This window comes from Monodelphis domestica, chromosome X (genome assembly GCF_027887165.1).
Source record: "Monodelphis domestica isolate mMonDom1 chromosome X, mMonDom1.pri, whole genome shotgun sequence".
Taxonomy (NCBI): domain Eukaryota; kingdom Metazoa; phylum Chordata; class Mammalia; order Didelphimorphia; family Didelphidae; genus Monodelphis; species Monodelphis domestica.
In genome coordinates this window covers 16,673,160-16,693,418 of record NC_077235.1, presented here as the reverse complement: position 1 = coordinate 16,693,418, position 20,259 = coordinate 16,673,160, and the positions used below count along the sequence as shown (strand labels likewise).

At 43.1% G+C, this 20,259-nt stretch overlaps 1 long non-coding RNA gene across 1 annotated transcript in view; it reads right to left on the bottom strand.

Moving 5' to 3' along the window:
- Positions 1-811: 811 nt before the first annotated feature.
- The window catches only part of LOC130456083 (uncharacterized), a 134,068-nt gene continuing 114,620 nt past the window's right edge, over positions 812-20,259 (bottom strand). Inside the window, exons 12-13 of the long non-coding RNA XR_008914385.1 lie at positions 14,776-14,917; positions 812-3,595 (exon numbers count right to left, since the gene is read on the bottom strand). This is a non-coding gene — a long non-coding RNA (uncharacterized LOC130456083). The remainder of the gene's footprint in view (positions 3,596-14,775; positions 14,918-20,259) is intronic.

Sequence of the window (20,259 nt, the reverse complement as noted above, 5' to 3'; positions counted from 1 at the left end):
CAGATATACATACAGACAGGCAGAGAGATACATAGACAGCAGAAAGAGTCACCCAGAAAATATAGAAATATTGGTAGACAGACAGCACACAGATAGACAGATATAAAAGAGAGAGAAAAAGAGAGAGAGAGAGAGAGAGAGAGAGAGAGAGAGAGAGAGAGAGAGAGAGAGAGAGAGAGACCAAGCAAGGAACAGACATGGACAGAAGGACAATCATAAAGAAAGAATTACATATATAGACAGAGAGATAGATATACAAACAGAGTGTAAACATGGAATCTGGAAAATTCAAACGTGTAGCATAGTAAGATCAGGAAGTACCCCAAGGTTAGGAGTAGCTTCTAAATTGAAGACTCAAAGTTTGTACTTGTTCCCTGTTTCTGTGAGAATCCACCCAGAAGGGAACCTCAGGGTAGCAGTTTCAGACTGAGTAATGGAGTCTCAAGTGAATGGCAATTCTACTTGAATGGGACTAAGCAGATGGTAAGGACCCCATTTATTTTAGGTAGTCTCCCCTGTGGGGTCAGAGATGTTTCCCCAAGTAAATCCCCACCTGATCAGGGACCATCCTTTAGTCTCCACTGTCAGCAGCCCTTTCCCTTACACCCTCTCCTCAAGCGATGATTCTTTTCCCGAGCTTCATTGGATGCTGTCAGTAGAGTTGGAACACTCCCATTTTCTTTGTAGCTTGAGCAAAGTCAATAATCTTTCCCTGCCCCTGGATTTCCCCCAAATGGTGGAGAAGTTCCCCAAAATTTTTCTCCTTTAAACTGTCCAATCTGGTGCTATTGCCTTTCCCAGGGGTCAGTGTCCAGAGCCACCAGAGTTCAATCCTGGGACTCTCCGTAGCCTTGTGGCGCCCAGCTCTGTCTAGAGCTCTACAGTCACATTGACCCCCGTTTCCTTGATGAAAGAGTCACTTTTCTGACTATTTAATAGTTTTCTGTTTTTACAAGTCAATAGTAGTTAGATAGATACATAGAGATACATAAATAGATACATAAAAATATAGACACATAAAAACACACAGAGAAAGAGATATAACCAGACTTGACTGAATGGCAGAGATACAGACAACTCATTAGATACACAGACAGGCAGGTACATAATTATATAGACTACACAGAGAGAAGCACTAAGACATAGAGAGATAGATAGATATATAGATAGACAGACAGACAGACAGACAGAGAGAGGGAGAGAGAGAGAGAGATTCGTACATACATCCATAAACACATGGACACATAGATATTGCCAGATGGGTCTTGCAGACAGAAGGACAGGATGATAGACACACAGACAGACAGACAGATAGACAAAATAACAGAGAAACTAGTCCATCTGTCAGTCTTTCTGTATGTCTGTCGATCTGTCTGTCTGTGTCTGTCAGTCCTTTTTTCTCTCATTCTGACTATATATCAATCTATAGATCTAACTGTATCTATCTATCTATATTGCTATCTGTCTATCCGTGTCTGTGTGTCTATCCATGTGCCTGACTTTCTGTCTCTCTCTCAGTCTGTCTGTCTCTCCATTCTATCTTCCCTCGGTCTGTCCTTCCATCTATCTGTCTCTGTCTGTCCCTTTGTTTTACTCTCTGATATTCTGTTGTTCTATTAATCTTGCAATGTCTCTGACTATATCTCGTTCTGTCTGTTTGTTTTTCTATTTCTTTTTGTTCTATTTTCCTATCTATTTACCTCTCTGTCTGTCTGCCTGCCTGCCTGCCTGCCTGCCTGTCTATCTCTCTGTCTGTATCTGACTATGTGTCTCTCGATGTGCCATCTCTATATCCATCTACCTGCCCTGCTACCTATCTGACTACCCACCTGCCAGTCGGCCTGCCTATCTGTCTTTCTGTTTGTCTGTCTCTATCCCTCTGGATTCTCACAGGATCAGGGAACAAGTACAAAACTTTGGGATCTCCAACCTACAAGGTCCTCCGGAAACCCAGGCTACACCAGATACTTCTAGGCCACAAGTTTAGGGTTTCTTGATTCCAGGTTGACAATAGGGAAACTGGGAATGCCATTGACCTTTGACGAAGGTCTCTGTCTGTCAGTCCTCCTGTCTGTCGGTCCCCTTGGCCATCTCTCAGTCTATATGGATATAGAGCTAGAGATAGAATGTGTTTTGTAGCCTTGTGCCCTGAGGAACTGCACACTGCAGTGTTCTCGAGCAGTCCCTCCATCTCATTTCCTGGGAGGGATTGGTCTTGAATTGGACCGAGGCAGGGATAGGGATATTCCTCGCTACTGCTGTGTATGATTGGCTTATAAATGGATCAATCCTGGGCTCAGGAGAGGCCATTCGCTTTGTCCCTCTCCTAACTCGGGATTGGTCGAATTCGGGAGCACTCCAAGGCAGGACTCAAAGGGGTGGGACTCCTGGAGCACACTGGGGGTTGTAGTTCCCCAGGAGGTCACAACACTTGAAAACCCTCAAAAGATAGACAGACAGATGCACCAAACAGCACGCAGATAGACAGAATAACATAGCAACTAATCTCTCTGTCAGTCCTTCTGTCTGTCCAGTTGTCTATCTCTCCGTTTTCATAGATACATAGAGATAGTATGGCTTTTCAAGTATTGTGGCTTGGGAGACTGCATCTCCCAGCATGCTCCAGGGGCCCTTACTCCTTATTTCCGGGGAGGGATTTGTCTTGAATTGGACCAGTTCTATGCTAGTCGAGGGAATGATGTCCAATATTTCCTTTACTGGGATTGGTCTTGAAAAGTATTAATTCCGTGCTAAGGAGAGTTCATGGCCATTGTCCCTCCTCTATCACGGAATGGGTCCAATTCAAGACCAATCCCAAACAAGGACTCAAACGGGTGGTCCTGCTGGTGCACACTGGGGGTTGTATTTACCCAGGCTTCAACAGGTTAAAAAGCACAAAAGTCAGACACACAGGCTGATAGATGGACAAACAGGCATGTCTCAATGCTGAGGTTTAGCTATCATTTAACAGAGGTGAGGACAGGGCACAGAAAGAAGGGGTTCGGGCAGGAGGTTTGCCCCAGGCCATGGGGCTAGTTCTTGATATCTGCAGCATTAAAGAAGGGGTGTTTCTCTTGGGCATCTCATTCAAAGGGGTAAGAAGCCTGAGTAGAAGCAGTGAAAGGTGGGGACTGCAGCTGAGTAACAGCTCATCTCTCCACAGTTTGTGCAGTATCCTCACTAGATTGCATGGAATGTCAATGGCGGTAAACATTCTGTGTCATTTTGACTCACTTTGTTTCATAGTCTGCCCGAGGAAATGCCATTTTTGTTTAGTAAATGCTCCTTGTTGGGAAACGTCAGGACAACAGGTTAAGATCCCTGTAAGTAAGGCGCAGAGCTTAGCCTCTGAGATCTTGATTCCTTGATTTCCTATTCAAGACTTCCAGCACCTCAGGGTCAGTCTGATCAGAAGGGTTTGGACGCATCATGCAGTCTGCCACAGCCACTCACCTCACTGGCCAAAGTGGAGGTCTGCCACTCCTCCTCCAATCTTGAACCAAATACATCTTCTGAGCCATCTGAACACAACCGGGTCACCATCACATGCTTTGCTTGCCAGCAACCACTTATTTTGATTTTCTAGGGTGGACAGCTGAGAAGGAGAATGGGAAAGATCGACTGATTGATAAATTAGATAGAGGGACAGACCAATGGACAGATTGACAAACACTGGAGATCGATTGATTAACAGATACATACATAGACAGGAACATACATACATACTTATATGGAGACAGATACCCAGAGAGGACTGATGGGCAGACAGATAGACAGACTGAGAGATACATAGACAGAATGGCAGTAAGACAGAATAACAGATAAAGGAAGTTCTCTGTCAGTCAGTCCTCTTGTCTGTCGGTCCAGTTTTCTATCTCTCAGTCTATATGGATATAGAGCTAGAGATAGTGTGGCTTTTCCTGGGTTGTGGACTGAGGAACTGCATCCCCCAGTTAGCTCAAAGAGTCCCTCCCCCATCTTTCCTGGGCAGGATTGGTCTTGAATTGGTCCATTCCTAGGCTGGGTTATAAATGAGGCTCCCTACTTTCCTTTGTGTGATTGGTCTTTAGGTGGACCAATCCTGGGCTAAGGAGGGGCCATGGGCATTGTCCCGCCCCCACCACAGGATTTGTCCAGTTCCGGACCAATCCTAAGCCAGGACTGAAAAGGGAGTGATTCCTGGGGCACAATGGGGGTTGTAGTTCCCCAGCCTTTCAGAATACTTGAAAACCCACAAAAGAGACAGAGAGATTGATAGATGGACCAACCAGTAGGCAAATAGACAGAGTAACAGATCAAATACTCTGTCTATCAGTCCTTCTCTCTGTCCAGATGTCCATCTCTCATTCTACATAGATTCATACAGAGATCCTGTGGGTTTTCAAGGGTTGTGGCCTAGGGGACTACATTACCCACTGTGCTCCAGAGGTCCCTAACACTTATTTCCAATGAGGGATTGGTCTTGAATTGGACTAATCCTAGGCTGGGTGACAAATGATGCTCCCTACTTTACTGTGCCTGATTGCTAAAGAGATGGACCAATTCTGGGCTAAGAAGGGACAATGGGTATTGTCCCTCCCCGACCACAGGATTGGTCGAATTCTGGACCAATCCCAAGCCAGGACTCAAAAGGTACAGATCCCTGGGGCACAATGGGGCTTGTAGTTCCCGAGGCTGTCACTACACTTCAAAACCCACAAAAGAAACACAGACAGGCTGACAGACATAAGAACCAGTAGGCGAATAGACAGAATAACACATCAAATAATCTGTGGGTCAGTCTAGCTGTCCATGTCTCCTTCTACATAGAGAGATCCGGTGGGTATTCAATGGTTGTGGCCTACTGGACTATATCTCCCAGCATACTACAAGGTTCCCTCCCTCTTATTTCCTGAGAAGGATTGGCCTTGAATTTGACCAGTCCCCTGCTGGGTAAGAGATGATGCCCATTTCCCTTTCATGGGATTGGTTTTGAGATGGACCAATCCCATGCTAAGGAGGGACCACAGACAAAGTCCATCCCCCAACACAGGATTGGTCCAATGCAAGACCAATCCCAAGCCAGGACTCAAAGGGATGTTACCACTAGGTCACATTGGGAGTTGTAGTTCCCCAGGATGTCACAACACTTTAAAACACACAAATGACATACACACAGTGTGATCCATGCAAAAACAAGCAGGCAGATAGATACATAAACTACACCGATAGGAACACAAAGACATAGATAGATCGATAGATCGATAGATACATCGATAGATCGTTAGATAGATAGACAGATAGACAGACAGACAGAGAGTGACAGAGAGAGAGAAATACGCACATATATCCATAAACACATGGACACATAGATATTGCCCAATGGGTCTTGCAGACTGAAAGACAGGATGATAGACACACAGAAAGACAGACAGATAGACAAAATGACAGAGACACTAGTCCATATGTCAGTCTTTCTGTATGTCTGTCGATCTGTCTGTCTGTGTCTGTCAGTTCGTTTTTCTCTCATTCTGTCCATATATCAATCTATTGATCTAACTGTATCTATCTATCTATCTATCTATCTATCTTGCTATCTGTTTATCACTGTTGGCCTGTCTATCCATCTGCTTGACTTTCTGTGTACCTCTCAGTCTGTCTGTCTCTCCATTCCATCTTCCCTAGGTCTGTCCTTCCGTCTATCTGTCTCTGTCTGTCCCTCTGTTTTACTCTCTGATATTCTGATGTTCTATTAATCTTTCAGTGTCTCTGACTATCTCTCATTCTGTCTGTTTCTGTTTCTTTGACTCTTCATTCTATCTTCCTATCTATTTATCTCTCTATCTGTCTGTCTCTCCCCCTGTCTATCTCTGTCTGTGTCTGACTATGTGTCTCTCTATGTGCTATCTCTATATCCGTCTATCTTCCCTCCTACCTATCTGACTACCCACCTGCCAGTCTGCCTGCCTATTTGTCTTTCTGTTTGTCTGTCTCTATCTCTCTGGATTCTCACGGGATCAGGGAACAAGTACAAAACTTTGGGGTCTCCAAACTACAAGCTCCTCCGGAAACCCAGGCTACACCAATCCCACTGGGCCACAAGGTTGGGGCTTCTAGATTCCAGGTTGACAATAGGGAAACCGGGAATGCCATTGACCTTTGACGAAGGTCTCTGTCTGTCAGTCCTCCTGTCTGTCTGTCCCCTTGGCCATCTCTCAGTCTATATGGATATAGAGCTAGAGATAGAATGTGTTTTGTAGCCTTGTGCCCTGAGGAACTGCACACTGCAGTGTTCTCCAGCAGTCCCTCCATCTCATTTCCTGGGAGGGATTGGTCTTGAATTGGACCGAGGCAGGGATAGGGATATTCCTCGCTACTGTTGTGTGTGATTGGCTTATAAATGGATCAATCCTGGGCTCAGGAGAGGCCATTCGCTTTGTCCCTCTCGTAACTCGGGATTGGTCGAATTCGGGAGGAATCCCAAGGCAGGACTCAAAGGGGTGGGACTCCTGGAGCGCACTGGGGGTTGTAGTTCCCCAGGAGGTCACAACACTTGAAAACCCTCAAAAGATAGATGGACAGACCGATACATGCACTAAACAGCAGGCAGATAGACAGAATATCATAGCAACTAATCTGTCTGTCAGTCCTTCTGTCTGTCCAGTTGTCCATCTCTCCGTTTTCATAGAAACAGAGATAATATGGCTTTTCAAGGGTAGTGGCTTGGAGGACTGCATCTCCCAGCATGCTCCAGGGACTCAGGATGGACTCCAAAGAACAAAAGAACTTGGGGAGCCTATATACCACTCAAGGTGACCTGGGCGCTTTAGGATTAGAGGGACAGTTGATTGACTTTACAATGGTAAGAAAGGAAAATGAAGAGTTCCAGACAGGAATAATAGGAGGGGCTGGGGCCCTACAATGGACACAAAAGGGAAAGACTCAGCCTAGGGCTGGGTCACCTTGGTCATGGACCTTAGCCCAGGGGGAAGAAACCATTGGGACAAAAGGGATGCTTAATATTGGATGGAATTAGCTGTTCCCACCCAAACTACCAGGAAGTTCAGTCTGCTGAAGAGGGACCTTCCCTCAGGGGGAAACCTCTCCTGTGACAAGGTCAAAACCTGGGGTTTCTACACTCAAACTAAATAAACTGGGGCTCTCTAGATTTCTATGTTGACATGTGTGTGTGTGTGATTTCTGGAGTAAAGAAAGTTCATTTGAGCATGGGCAACTATGTACCTGACTGGTTTTTCAATTGTCAAAGGACACGAAATATGGGGGAAAAGGTTTTGCTTTCAATGCTAAAGAAACCCTGAACATTTTTTAATTGAGCCTCAAATTTCCTCTCTAGGAGCAGCTTTAGCCATAGGCCAAAGTGCTTTGAGGCAAGGAGAAGAGAAAGGCAAATTGGCAGCCCAAAGGAAATTAGAGTAAAAAATGAAAAAAAGAAGGAATAGTAGAGGTGCTCCTAGTTAGAGGAAATTTTGAACCTTTTCCTTAGTAACCCTAAGTTTTGTTTTTGGAGCAAAAATGTTACCAGTTTGAGTTTTTGAAAAAGGAAAAGCATCATCCATTATAACCTGATTTGGGGCATTTTGAAGGTCAGTTTCCAGAGTGCAGCCATTTCAATAGATAAGGTTTTGTTTGAAAAGACCAGGGAATACTGAGAACTGATTTTCCTTTTGAAGTGGAGAGAACTAATGACTTTGTTCCCATTATTTCTGATGATCATTGGCACATGACTGCTAATAGACAAAGGAATTCCCCACCTGGGAAACTCCTAAGATATTTCTAGAATGCCCTAGATTTTATCCCCCCCCCCCAGTTCTGGCCTGGGGGTGAAGATATGAAAACCTATGAAAGGGAAGGTTTACCTCAAGATGTTTCCTGGGAGCAAAAATCCTGGAACAGATTTTTCTCCAGCCCAGAATCTAAAGAAGTGCTCAAGGAGACATCTTAGGAGACATCTGAAGGAGTCCCCCAGATACGGTATCCGGTGAAGGACTGTGTCCTGCATTTTCAATAACTTTAGAAATATTTCTACAGCAGAGGGAAAACTGGCCATTTGATCTCCCCTGAGAATTCTATTTACCTGGAGCCAAGGCCCTATAAGTAGAGAACCTAGAAAGGACTGAGTTAGTCCCCAGACTTGGTTGAAGAAGGAAAGTTGAAAATAGGAGCATTTTTCCTTGTTAAGAGAATGGAAAGGAACATCTGTCCATTGGAGAAGTCACAGCAAAGATTCCAGAGTGCTGGGTTGTCTCAAAGTCGAATCAGAAGACGTTAGGAAAGAAATGATGGAGCCTAGAAGGAATTGGTAGTAAGAAAGATAATCTTAGCATGGCGAGAGAGAATTGAGATCTATAGGTGAATTCTATGGAAAGATCGTGGGGAAAAGAAATGCTATGGAGGAAAATGGGTTAGGATACAGTCACAAGGGCCAATGGAAGGGCTTGGGATTGGCTCAGCTAAGTGTCTATCAAGATCTATAGCTGACTGCTGGTCATTACCAACTTCTACCTGGTATTAATATTCCAAATTAGGGAGCTTTTCTCCCCCATTTGAAGTTACTTCCCACTTTTCTCTTGTTAGATCAAATGTTCTGTCATCCTATGATGAAATCCTCATAAAGGCAAGGCCTAGAATATGGGGATTAATTTAACAATCATTTTGGTCTACAGACTGGCATGATTATATTTTGTTCAGTAGTTAAAGGGGAATGAAAACGGTTTTCCAATCCCTCGCTCCCCAACCTCCCAAAAGTTAGGTTGGCAGCGTGTGTGTGTGTGTGTGTGTGTGTGTGTGTGTGTGTGTGTGAGTGTGTTTCATTTTTAATCTCGAGAATTTTTGAGCTAATTTCAATTTTGAAACTTTTATATTTAAATTTCAAATTTGTTTTGAAGATGAAATTATGGGTAAAGCCTTGGGTTCTCCTGACTATTTGAATGTTCAACATTATTTCCAAGTTACTTTTGAAAAAACAATGGTAGAAAAATTCACAGTTTATGAGATTCTGGCACTAGGAAGAGGATTCTCCATTTTAACTAGCATATTTACAAAATTTAATGGCCAAGACCGATAGTCTACACAGAACATTGCAACTTGCATTCTTGCTATTGGGTTTAGACGAACATCAGTACTGGGACCCCTTTTTGTCATTTGAGTAAGCAGTACCTCTGCCAATCCCGAACAACTAATAGGTGACTCTGCCTGGTGTTTCAAAGTGTGAATCTATCCAATAATGTGGTCACTGTGATGCAAGGTATCAATAATAATGTGTCTCCTCTTGAAAATGGAGGCTACACAGATTGGCTAATATTACAGCAGGGGAAGGATTGCATATTGGAGGGGCTGAACACAAAGGGGAGGGACTATAGGGGCACAATGGGGGTTGTAGTTCCCCAAGTTGACACAACACTTCAAAACCAAGGAAAGAGACACAGAAAGGCTGACAGATGTCCCAACCAGTAGCAGAATACACAGAATAACAGATCAAATAATCTGTCTGTCAGTACTTCTGCCTGTCCAGCTGTCCATCTCTCCGTCAACATAGATTCATAGAGTGAGATCTTGTGGGTTTTCAAGAGTTGTGGCTTGGGGACTATATCTCCCAGCATGCTCCTGGGGTCCCTACCCCTTATTACCGGTGAGGGATTGTTCTTGAATTTGAGGAATGCTATTCTGGGCAAGGGATGATGCACATTTTCCTTTCATGGGATTGGTTTTAAAATGGAACAATACTAAGGAGGGACCATGGACATTGACCCTCCCCAAACAGGGGATTGGTCCATTGCGAGACCAATCCCAATGCGGGACTCCACACAAACGACATACACATTGATTGACCATTGCACAAACAGGTAGGCAGATAGATACACAGACTACGTTGACAGATACATAAAGATAAAGAGAGAGAGAGAGAGAGAGAGAGAGAGAGAGAGAGAGAGAGAGAGAGAGAGAAATACATACATACATCCATAAACACATGAACACATAGATATAGCCAGGTGGGATATGCAGACAGAAGGACAGTCTGATAGAACATAGACAGGCAGGCAGATAGACAAAATGACAGAGAAACTAGTCCATCTGTCAGTCTTTCTGAATGTCTGACAGTCCCTTTCTCTATCATTCTTTTTATATTTCAGTCTATTGATCTATCTCTATTGCTATCTGTCTATCCCTGTCTGTCTATCCATCTGCCTGACATTCTGTGTCTCTCTCAGTCTGTCTGTCTCTACATTCCATCTTCCCTAGGTCTGTCCTTCCATCTATCTGTCTCTGTCTGTCCGTTTGTTTCTCTCTCCAATATTCTGTTGTTCTATTAATCTTTCAATGTCTCTGAGTATATCTCATTCTGTCTGTTTCTGATTCTATGTCTTTTTGTTCTATCTTCCTATCTATTTATCTCTCGATCTGTCTGCCTGCCTGTCTATCTCTCTGTCTGTATCTGACTATGTGTCTCTCTATGTGCCATCTCTATATCCGTCTATCTGCCCTCCTACCTATCTGACTACCCATCTGCCAGTCGGCCTGCCTATCTGTCTTTCTGTTTGTCTGTCTCTATCTCTCTGGATTCCCATGGGATCAGGGAACAAGTAGAAAACTTTGGGGTCTCCAACCTATAAGATCCTCCATAAACCCAGGCTACACCAGATCCCACTATGCCACAAGTTTGGGGCTTCTTGATTACAGGCTGACAATAGGAACACCGGGAGGGCTATTAACCTCTGACATTACCTCAGAGAAGGGAATAGAGAGATTGGTGTGAGAGCAAAAGTGTGTTCTAAAATTTTAACCTTGTCTTTGCAAGATAGGATTCACGGTGGTGTCAATCAACAGAATAGGTTCTGCATCTTGCATTCCTTTTAATTTTTACAGCTGTTTAACAAATAACCAGATAAACAACAGACAAGGAATCACATAGGAATTTACTAGTCTGTACTATGATCTTCAAAACTTCAAGGAATTCTGTATTCTGCAAAAAACAATACTGTGCCTGCATTAATAGGCTACCATTGGCAAATACAGTTTCTGGTTTTTCCTGATTTGATGCAGTGAATGTATTCACAGCATCAGCAATAAGGTGTGTCAACATGGAATCTAGAAAGCCCAAACTTGGGGCCTAGTGGGATCTGGTGAAGCCTAGGATTCAGGAGTAGCTTGTAGGTTGGAGACCCCAAAGATTGTACCTGTTCCCTGTTCCCATGGAAATCCACCCTGAGGGAATCCCAGGTGAGCAGTTTCAGACTGAGTGGGGGACCCTCAGGTGAATAACAATCCTAGTTAGGTACTCTCCCCTATTGTATCAAGAGATGCTTTCCCAAGAAAATCCACACTTGGCAGGGACCATTTTTCAGTACCCACTGTAACCACCCCCCTCTCTTAGACCCTTGCCTTTGGCTAAGATTCCTTTCCTAAGCTTCATTGTATCCTGTCAGTGATTTTCTTTGTAGATGCAGCAATGTCTCTCATCTTTCCCTGCTCCTCGATTTCTTCCATATGGTAGAGAGGTTGCCCAAATTCTTTTTTTTTTAAATTTTATAGTAGTTTATTTGATCATTTCCATGCATTATTCATTAAAGACAAAGATCATTTTCTTTTCTTCCTCCCCACCCCCCGTATCCGACGCGTGATTCCACTGGGTATCACATGTGTTCTTGATTCGAACCCATTGCCATGATGTTAATATTTGCATTACAGTGTTTGTTTAGAGTCTCTCCTCTGTCATGTCCCCTCAACAGCTGTAGTCAGGCAGTTGCTTTTCCTCGGTGTTTCTACTCCCACAGTTTGTTCTCTGCTTATGGATAGTGTTTTTTCTCCTAGATCCCTGCAGATTGTTCAGGGACATTACACCGCCACTAATGGAGAAGTCCATTACGTTCGATTATACCACAGTGTATTAGTCTCTGTGTACAATGTTCCCCTGGTTTTGCTCCTCTCACTCTGCATCTTTTTCTGGAGGTCGTTCCAGTCTCCATGGAATTCCTCCACTTTATTATTCCTTTTAGCACAATAGTATTCCATCACCAACATATACCACAATTTGTTCAGCCATTCCCCAATTGATGGGCATCCACTCGTTTTCCAATTTTTGGCCATCACAAAGAGCGCAGCTATGAATATTCTTGTACAAGTCTTTTTCATTATTATCTCTTTGGGGTACAGACCCAGCAGTGCTATGGCTGGATCAAAGGGTAGACATTCTTTTATCGCCCTTTGGGCATAGTTTCAAATTGCCCTCCAGAATGGCTGGATCAGTTCACAACTCCACCATCAATGAATTAATGTCCCTACTTTGCCACATCCCCTCCAGCATTCATTACTTTCCATAGCTGTCATGTTAGCCAATCTGCTAGGTGGGAGGTGATACCTCAGAGTTGTTTTGATTTGCATCTCTCTGATTATAAGAGATTTAGAACACTTCTTCATGTGCTTATTAATAGCTTTGATTTCTTTATCTGAATACTGCCTATCCATGTCCCTTGCCCATTTATCAATTGGGGAATGGCTTGATTTTTTGTACAATTGATTTAGCTCTTTATAAATTTGAGTAATTAAACCTTTGTCAGAGGTTTTTATGAAGATTATTTCCCAATTTGTTGTTTTCCTTCTGATTTTAGTTACATTGGTTTTGTTTGTACAAAAGCTTTTTAATTTGATGTAGTCGAAATTATTTATTTTACATTTTGTGATTCTTTCTATGTCTTGCTTGGTTTTAAAGTCTTTCCCCTCTGTAAACCTCAAAATTCCTTAGACTTATAAATGTTGGAAATTTCACCATTGGGATATTTCATACTTGGAAAATTTCTTACTGATAGTCTATTGGAATGGGAACCCCATTGGCATGGGAGGTTCCTTCTCTTCCCTTTTTCAGATTACTTTAGGACAGAAACCTTTTGCTGAACAATGGAAAGGACTTTGACCTATGCTTAAGCATAGAACAGGAATTTCTTTGAATCATGATTGATTTTAGAATTGATACAATGGAGATACTTGGAATAAATCTCCACCCTATTCAGTCCTAACAGGATTGAGTAAGGGCTGCAGCCTAGATCAAAGATTTAATCATTTGAAAATATGACCTTCAACAGACATGTGCAAAAGCCAGAAACCTCTGGGCGGTCCTGGGTTAAGCTAGAGCCTCCATTGGCACAGGGAAATTGATGAACAGTGATTGGTAGATGGGAGAACTGAGAGGAGGAACTTGGATGGTTTCCTTAAAGACAGGAGGGTCTGGAGACTTGAGGTAGTGGAGGAGTTTGCAGTGGACTCGGAGAAGCTTGCGCTGAAGGAAGCTGAAGGTGGGGGCCTCTGAGACTGTTTCTCCATTTTGGTCACGTGAGTGATAGGGACTGATCTCTTTTCTTTGCCTCAGCTATCTAAGGGCTTGGGCTTTTGGCCCAGCCTAAACAGAAGGGGTATTTAAGCCCTATTCCCTTCTCTCCCTTTTTCTTTCTCTCTATCTCTAATTCCTTTCTTGCTCCTATTGTAATTAAACTCCAAAAAAGGCTGACGGCTGACTTGAGTTTTTCATTTAGGAATTACATAGCTGATTCCTTGGCGACCTTAAATTAATATATATCAGTCTTTTAAAGTGATTCCCTTTTAACACCTCCCAAAGGTCTGACATGTATACTATTCTGTGTTTACCCAATTTACTTATGGTTTCCTTCTTTATGTTTAAGTCATTCATCCATTTTGAATTTATCTTGGTGTAGGGTGTGAGGTGTTGATCAATTCCTAATCTCTCCCACAGTGTCTTCCAATTTTCCATTGGCATGATTATATTTGTTCAGCAGCTCAAGGGGAATGAAAACAGTTTTTCAATCCCGAACATCCCAACCTGCCCAAAGTTAGGTTGGGAGGGTGTGTGTGTGTGTGTGTGTGTGTGTGTGTGTGTGTGTGTGTGTTTGTATGTGAGTCTGTGTCTGTGAGTGTGTGTTTGAAACTTTTAAATATGAATTTCAAAATTGTTTTGAAGGTGAAATTGTGGTTAAAGACTTGGGTTTTTATGACTAATTGATAGCTCGGCATTATTTCCAAGTTAACAGGTTCAAGGATGTTACTTTTGAAAGAACAATTATAGAGAAATTCACAGTTTGAAAGATTCCAGCACTAGGAAGAGGATTCTCCATTTTACCTAGCACATTTGAAAAATTTAATGGCCAAGACTGATACAGTGAATGGAACGTTGCAACTTGCATTCTTGCTATTGGGTTTAGACGAACATCAGTCCTGGGACCCCTTTTTGTCATTTGAGTAAGCAGTACCTCTGCCAATCCCGAACAACTAATAGGTGACTCTGCCTGGTGTTTCAAAGTTTGAATCTATCCAATAATGGTGTAACTCTGATGCAAAGTATCAATGAGAATGTGTCTCCTCTTGAAAATGGAGGCTACACAGATTGGCTAACATGACAGCAAGGGAATATAATGAATGCTTGAGGAGATGAGGCAAAGTCGGGACATGAAGGCATTGTTGCTGGAGTGGTGAATTGATCCAACCATTCTGGAGGGCAATTTGGAACTCTGCCCAGAGGGCTCTACAAGATGGTCTGCCTTTTGATCCAGCCATTGAACTACAGGGTTTCTACCACATACCCATAATAAGGAAAAAGGCTTGACCAAGAATATTGATAGCTGCTCTCTTTGGAGTGGCCAAAAATTGGAAAAGGAGCTTAGCCTCTGAGCTATTGATTCCTTGCTTTCCTATTCAAGACTTCCAGCGCCTCATGGAAGAGTCAAAGAAAAAGGGTTTGGACCCATCATGCAGTCTGCCACAGCCACTCACCTCACTGGCCAAAGTAGAGGTCTGCCACTCCCCCTCCAATCTTGAACCAAATACATCTTCTGAGGCACCTGAACATCACAGGGACACCATCATATGCTTTGCTTGCCAGCAACCACTTGTTCCGATTTTCTAGGGTGGACAGCTGAGAAGAAGAATGGGAAAGATCGACTGATTGATGAATTCCATAGAGGGACAGACCAATGGACAGACAGATTGACAGACACTGGAGATCGACAGATAAACAGATGCATACATAGACAGAAACACACATACTTACTTATATAGAGACAGATACCCAGAGAGGACTGATGAACAGACAGATAGACAGACTGACAGGTACATAGACAGGAATGCAGTAAGACAGAGAAACAGATAAACAAAGCTTTATGTCTGTCAGTCGTCCTGTCCTTCGGTCCCCTTGTCCATCTCTCAGTCTACATGGATATAGAGCAAGATATAGTTTTGCTCTTCTTAGGTTGTCCCCTGAGGAACTGCATTCCCCAGTGTGCTCCAGGGGTCCCTCCCCCATCTTTCCTGGTTGGGATTGGTCTTGAATTGCACTAATCCTAGGCTGGGTGAGGAATGATGCTCCCTACTTTACTGTGCGTGATTGCTAAAGAGATGGACCAATTCTGGGCTAAGGAGGGGCCATGGGTATTGTCCCTCCCCAACCACAGGATTGGTCTAATTCCGGACCAATCCCAAGCCAGGACTCAAAAGGTACAGATCCCTGGGGCACAATGGGGCTTGTAGTTCCAGAGGCTGTCACTACACTTGAAAACCCACAAAAGAAACACAGACAGGCTGACAGACATAAGAACCAGTAGGCGAATAGACAGAATAACAGATCAAATAATCTGTGTGTCAGTCTAGCTGTCTATGTCTCCTTCTACATAGAGAGATCCGGTGGGTATTCAATGGTTGTGGCCTACGGGACTATATCTCCCAGCATACTACAAGGTTCCCTCCCTCTTATTTCCTGAGAAGGATTGGCCTTGAATTTGACCAATCCCCTGCTGGGTAAGAGATGATGCCTGTTCCCTTTCATGGGATTGGTTTTGAGATGGACCAATCCCATGCTAAGGAGGGACCACAGACAAAGTCCATCCCCCAACACAGGATTGGTCCAATGCAAGACCAATCCCAAGCCAGGACTCAAAGGGATGTTACCACTAGGTCACATTGGGAGTTGTAGTTCCCCAGGATGTCACAACACTTTAAAACACACAAATGACATACACACAGTGTGATCCATGCAAAAACAAGCAGGCAGATAGATACATAAACTACACCGATAGGAACACAAAGACATAGATAGATCGATACATACATCGATAGTTAGATAGATAGATAGATAGATATATAGAAAGACAGATCGACAGACAGATAGATAGAAACATACATAGAGAGACAGAGAGACAGATATAGAGATATATCTGTCTATCCCTGTCTACCTGTCTATCGATATGCCTGACTTTCTGTGTCTCTCTCTGTCTCTCGATTCCATTTTCCGTCGATCTGTCCTTCCATCTATCTGTCTCTGTCTGTCCCTTTGTTTCACCTTCCCTCATCCTGTAGTTCTATTAATCTTTCAATGTCTCGATCTCACATTCTGTTTCTGTTTCTATGTCTTTTTGTTCTATGTTCCTATCTATTTATCTCTCGATCTGTCTGTCTGCCTGCCTGTCTATCTCTCTTTCTGTGTTTGACTACGTGTCTCTCTATGTGCTATCTCTATATCCATCTATCTGCCCTCCTACCTATCTCACTACCCATCTGCCAGTCGGCCTGCCTATCGGTCTTTCTATCTGTCTGTCTCTATCTCTCTGGATTCTCACGGGATCAGGGAACAAGTACAAACTTTGGAGTCTCCAATCTATTAGCTCCTCCGGAAATCCAGGCTACACCAGATACGTCTAGGCCCCAAGTTAGGGTTTTCTTGATTCCAGGTTGACAATAGAAAAACCGGGAAGGCCATGGTCCTTTGATATTCCCACAGACTCGGGAATGGCGAGATTGGTGTGAGAGCAAAAGAGTGTTCTAAAATTTTAACTCTATCTTTGCAAGATAGGATTCACGGTGCTGTCCATCAATAGAACACTTTCTACATCTTGCTGTCCTTTAATTTTTACAGCTGTTCAACAAATAACCAGATAAACAACAGACTATGAATCACATAGGATTTTACAAGTCTGGGCTATGATTTTCATCACGGTCAAAGTGCAAGCAATTCTGCTTCCAGCAAAAAAAAAAAACGATACTGTATCTACATTAACAGACCACCATTGGCAAATACAGATTCTACTGTTTCCTGATTTGATGCAGTGGATGTATTCACAGCATCGGCAATAAGGTGTGTCAACATGGAATCTAGAAATCCCAAACTTGTGGCCTAGTGGGATCTGGTGAAGCCCAGATTTACGGAGGAGCTTGTAGGTTGAAGACCCCAAAGTTTGTACTTCTTCCCTGTTCCCATGGGAATCCTCCCTGAGGGAATCCGAGGTGAGCAGTTTCAGACTGACGAGGGACCCTCGGGAGAATGACAATCGTAGTTAGATAGTCTCCCCAATTTTATCAAGAGACCCTTTCCCAAGAAGATCCACACCTGGCGAGGACTATACTTCAGTATCCACTATAAGCACCCCACTCTCTTAGACCCTAGCCTTTTGCTAGCATTCCTTTCTTATGCTTGATTGTATTTGGTCAGGGAATTCCTTTTAGCTATAGCAATGTCACTCATCTTTCCATGCTCCTAGATTTCCCCCATGTGGTAGAGAGGATCCCCAAATACTTTTCCTCCTTGTAAGGGGATCTGAGTTGGAAATTGCCCAACCCTTGAGATATTCAGTCAAGGGAAATGCTAAGCCACAGACAGATAAAACTTTGGGACCTGTCCAAGGTCCCAACTACTAACAGATAAACTTCAGGACGAAGGTCCCAGGTGCAAAAAAACTCGGAAATTTCCAACGAGAGCATGCAACAGATAATGGCCTGGAATGAGGAAGGGAGGGGGGTTATTCATGCTGAAAAGTATTTAAGACTGAATCTTCAGGAGGGAACTCAGAACTCTTTTGGCTGAGTTCCCACTAGTGCGCATTAGTTCAATAAACGGCCCTTTCTTTGCCTGATTGCGTTGTCCATGGGTCTTCCTTGGTGGTGGGTAAAATCCCGGACCTTAACACTTACACTTGTCATCTAGGCTAGGGGCCCTCCCTGGGATAACATCCCCAGAGTCCTGGGTTTATACCCTGTAAAAGTCGTGGCACCAAACTCTGAGTAAAGAATACAATAAGTAAAAAAGTATGGAATATCAACCAAATCTGGTTCCAAGGTAAGTCGGCCAAAATGGAGCCCGGGACAACCTGAACACATGCTCCATAACTGACTAAAGTTTGTGTGTGACTGACTGTTGGTATCTGTGTATGTGAGTGAAATAGTATTTCTAGTAGAAGGAAGAGCGAGGAGAGTATAGGTGACATGCATGTATGTTTGGCTGAAAGCGTTGAATGGGAAGCTTGAGTTGGAGTGTGAGAGCCAGAGTGTTCACTACTGCATCTGAGTAACTGCTTTAAGGCTACTATAATAGAGAAAGTTTCTGCATGAATTTAAAGGTCAGGGCTTAGGGTCTAAAGAGTTATCAAATCTGATGTATGAAAGAGCTTCTCAAGGAAGCTGAAGAACTTGAGTTCTCCGTTTCTTCTCAATGTTCCGTGCGGTTTGGGCTATACCGTATGTCTAATGGATTTCTTCTACTTGCAGGTGATAGAAACGTTACCAAATAATGTCTATCAAGATGTATTACAACAGTTCATTCCTCTGAAAATCTGGAGACAAGGGCAGGAGCTGGTCATCTGTACTGGGGATTATAGAGCAGAAGACCAAAGGAAGAACAGAAATTCTTGACCTTACAATCTAATATTTTCTTCCCACCTTTTGGTAGGAGTAATGTGTGAAATCGTGTATATCAAGTGCAGGCAATATTGAGTATTGCTAATAAGAGGCATTTTCCTCGAGGTATTAACATGTTTATTTGTATGCAGTCATTTCACATTTTTATCAAGCTGGTATTTGTTTTCAAAGAGTTAAGGTTAATTTTTTCAGATTACCGTGTATGTGTGTGTGGGTGTGTGTGTGTGTGTGTGTGTGTGTGTGTAAAACTTTTAAATTTGAATTTCAATATTGTTTTAAAGGTGAAATTGTGGTTGAAGACTTGGGTTTTTATGACTAATTGATAGCTCGGCATTATTTCCAAGTTAACAGGTTCAAGGATGTTACTTTTGAAAGAACAATTATAGAGAAATTCACAGTTTGAAAGATTCCAGCACTAGGAAGAGGATTCTCCATTTTACCTAGCACATTGGAAAAATGTAATGGCCAGGCCGATACAGTGAATGGAATATTGCAACTTGCATTCCTGCTATTGGGTTAGACGAACATCAGTACTGGGACCCCTTTTTGTCACTTGAGTAAGCAGTACCTCTGCCAATCCCGAACAACTAATAGGTGGCTCTGCCTGGTGTTTCAAAGTTTGAATCTATCCAATAATGGTGTAACTCTGATGCAAAGTATCAATGAGAATGTGTCTCCTCTTGAAAATGGAGGCTACACAGATTGGCTAACATGACAGCAAGGGAATATAATGAATGCTTGAGGGGATGAGGCAAAGTCTGGATGTGAAGGCATTGTTGCTGGAGTGGTGAATTGATCCAACCATTCTGGAGGGCAATTTGGAACTCTGCCCAGAGGGCCCTACAAGATGGTCTGCCTCTTGATCCAGCCATAGCACTGCAGCGTTTCTACCACATACCCATAATAAGGAAAAAGCCTTGACCAAGAATATTGATAGCTGCTCTCTTTGGAGTGGCCAAAAATTGGAAAAGGAGGGGATACCCTTCAACTGGGGAATGGCTGAACAAATTGGGGTACCTCTGGGTGCTGAAATAGTATAGACCTCAAAGGAATAATAAACTGGTGGAATTCCACAGGAACTGGAAAGACCTCCAGGAATGGATGCAGAGTGAGAGAAGTAGACCCAGGAGAACATTGTACATAGAGATGGATGCACCGTGGTACAATGGAATGGAATGGAATGGACTTCTTCATTAGTGTCAATGCAATCATCCTAAACTACCGGGCAGAATCGATGAGAAACAACACTATCCACATTCACGAGGAAAACTGTGGGAGTAGAAACACCCAAGAAAAACAACTGCTAGATTACAAGGGTCCAGGGGGTTAAGGCTGGGGATATAGACTCTAAATGAACATCCTAGTGCAAACATCAACAACTAGAAAAGAGGTTCTCCTGAAGGACACATGTCATACCCAGTGGAATTCCCCTCGACTACGGGAAGGGTAGGGCAGGGGAAGGATTGAAAGAATATGATTCTTGTCACCGAGGAGAAATAATGTGCTAAACTGACTAAATAAAATCTGAAAAGCAATAAAAGAAGACAATTTCTGAATAAAGAAATCAATAAAAGG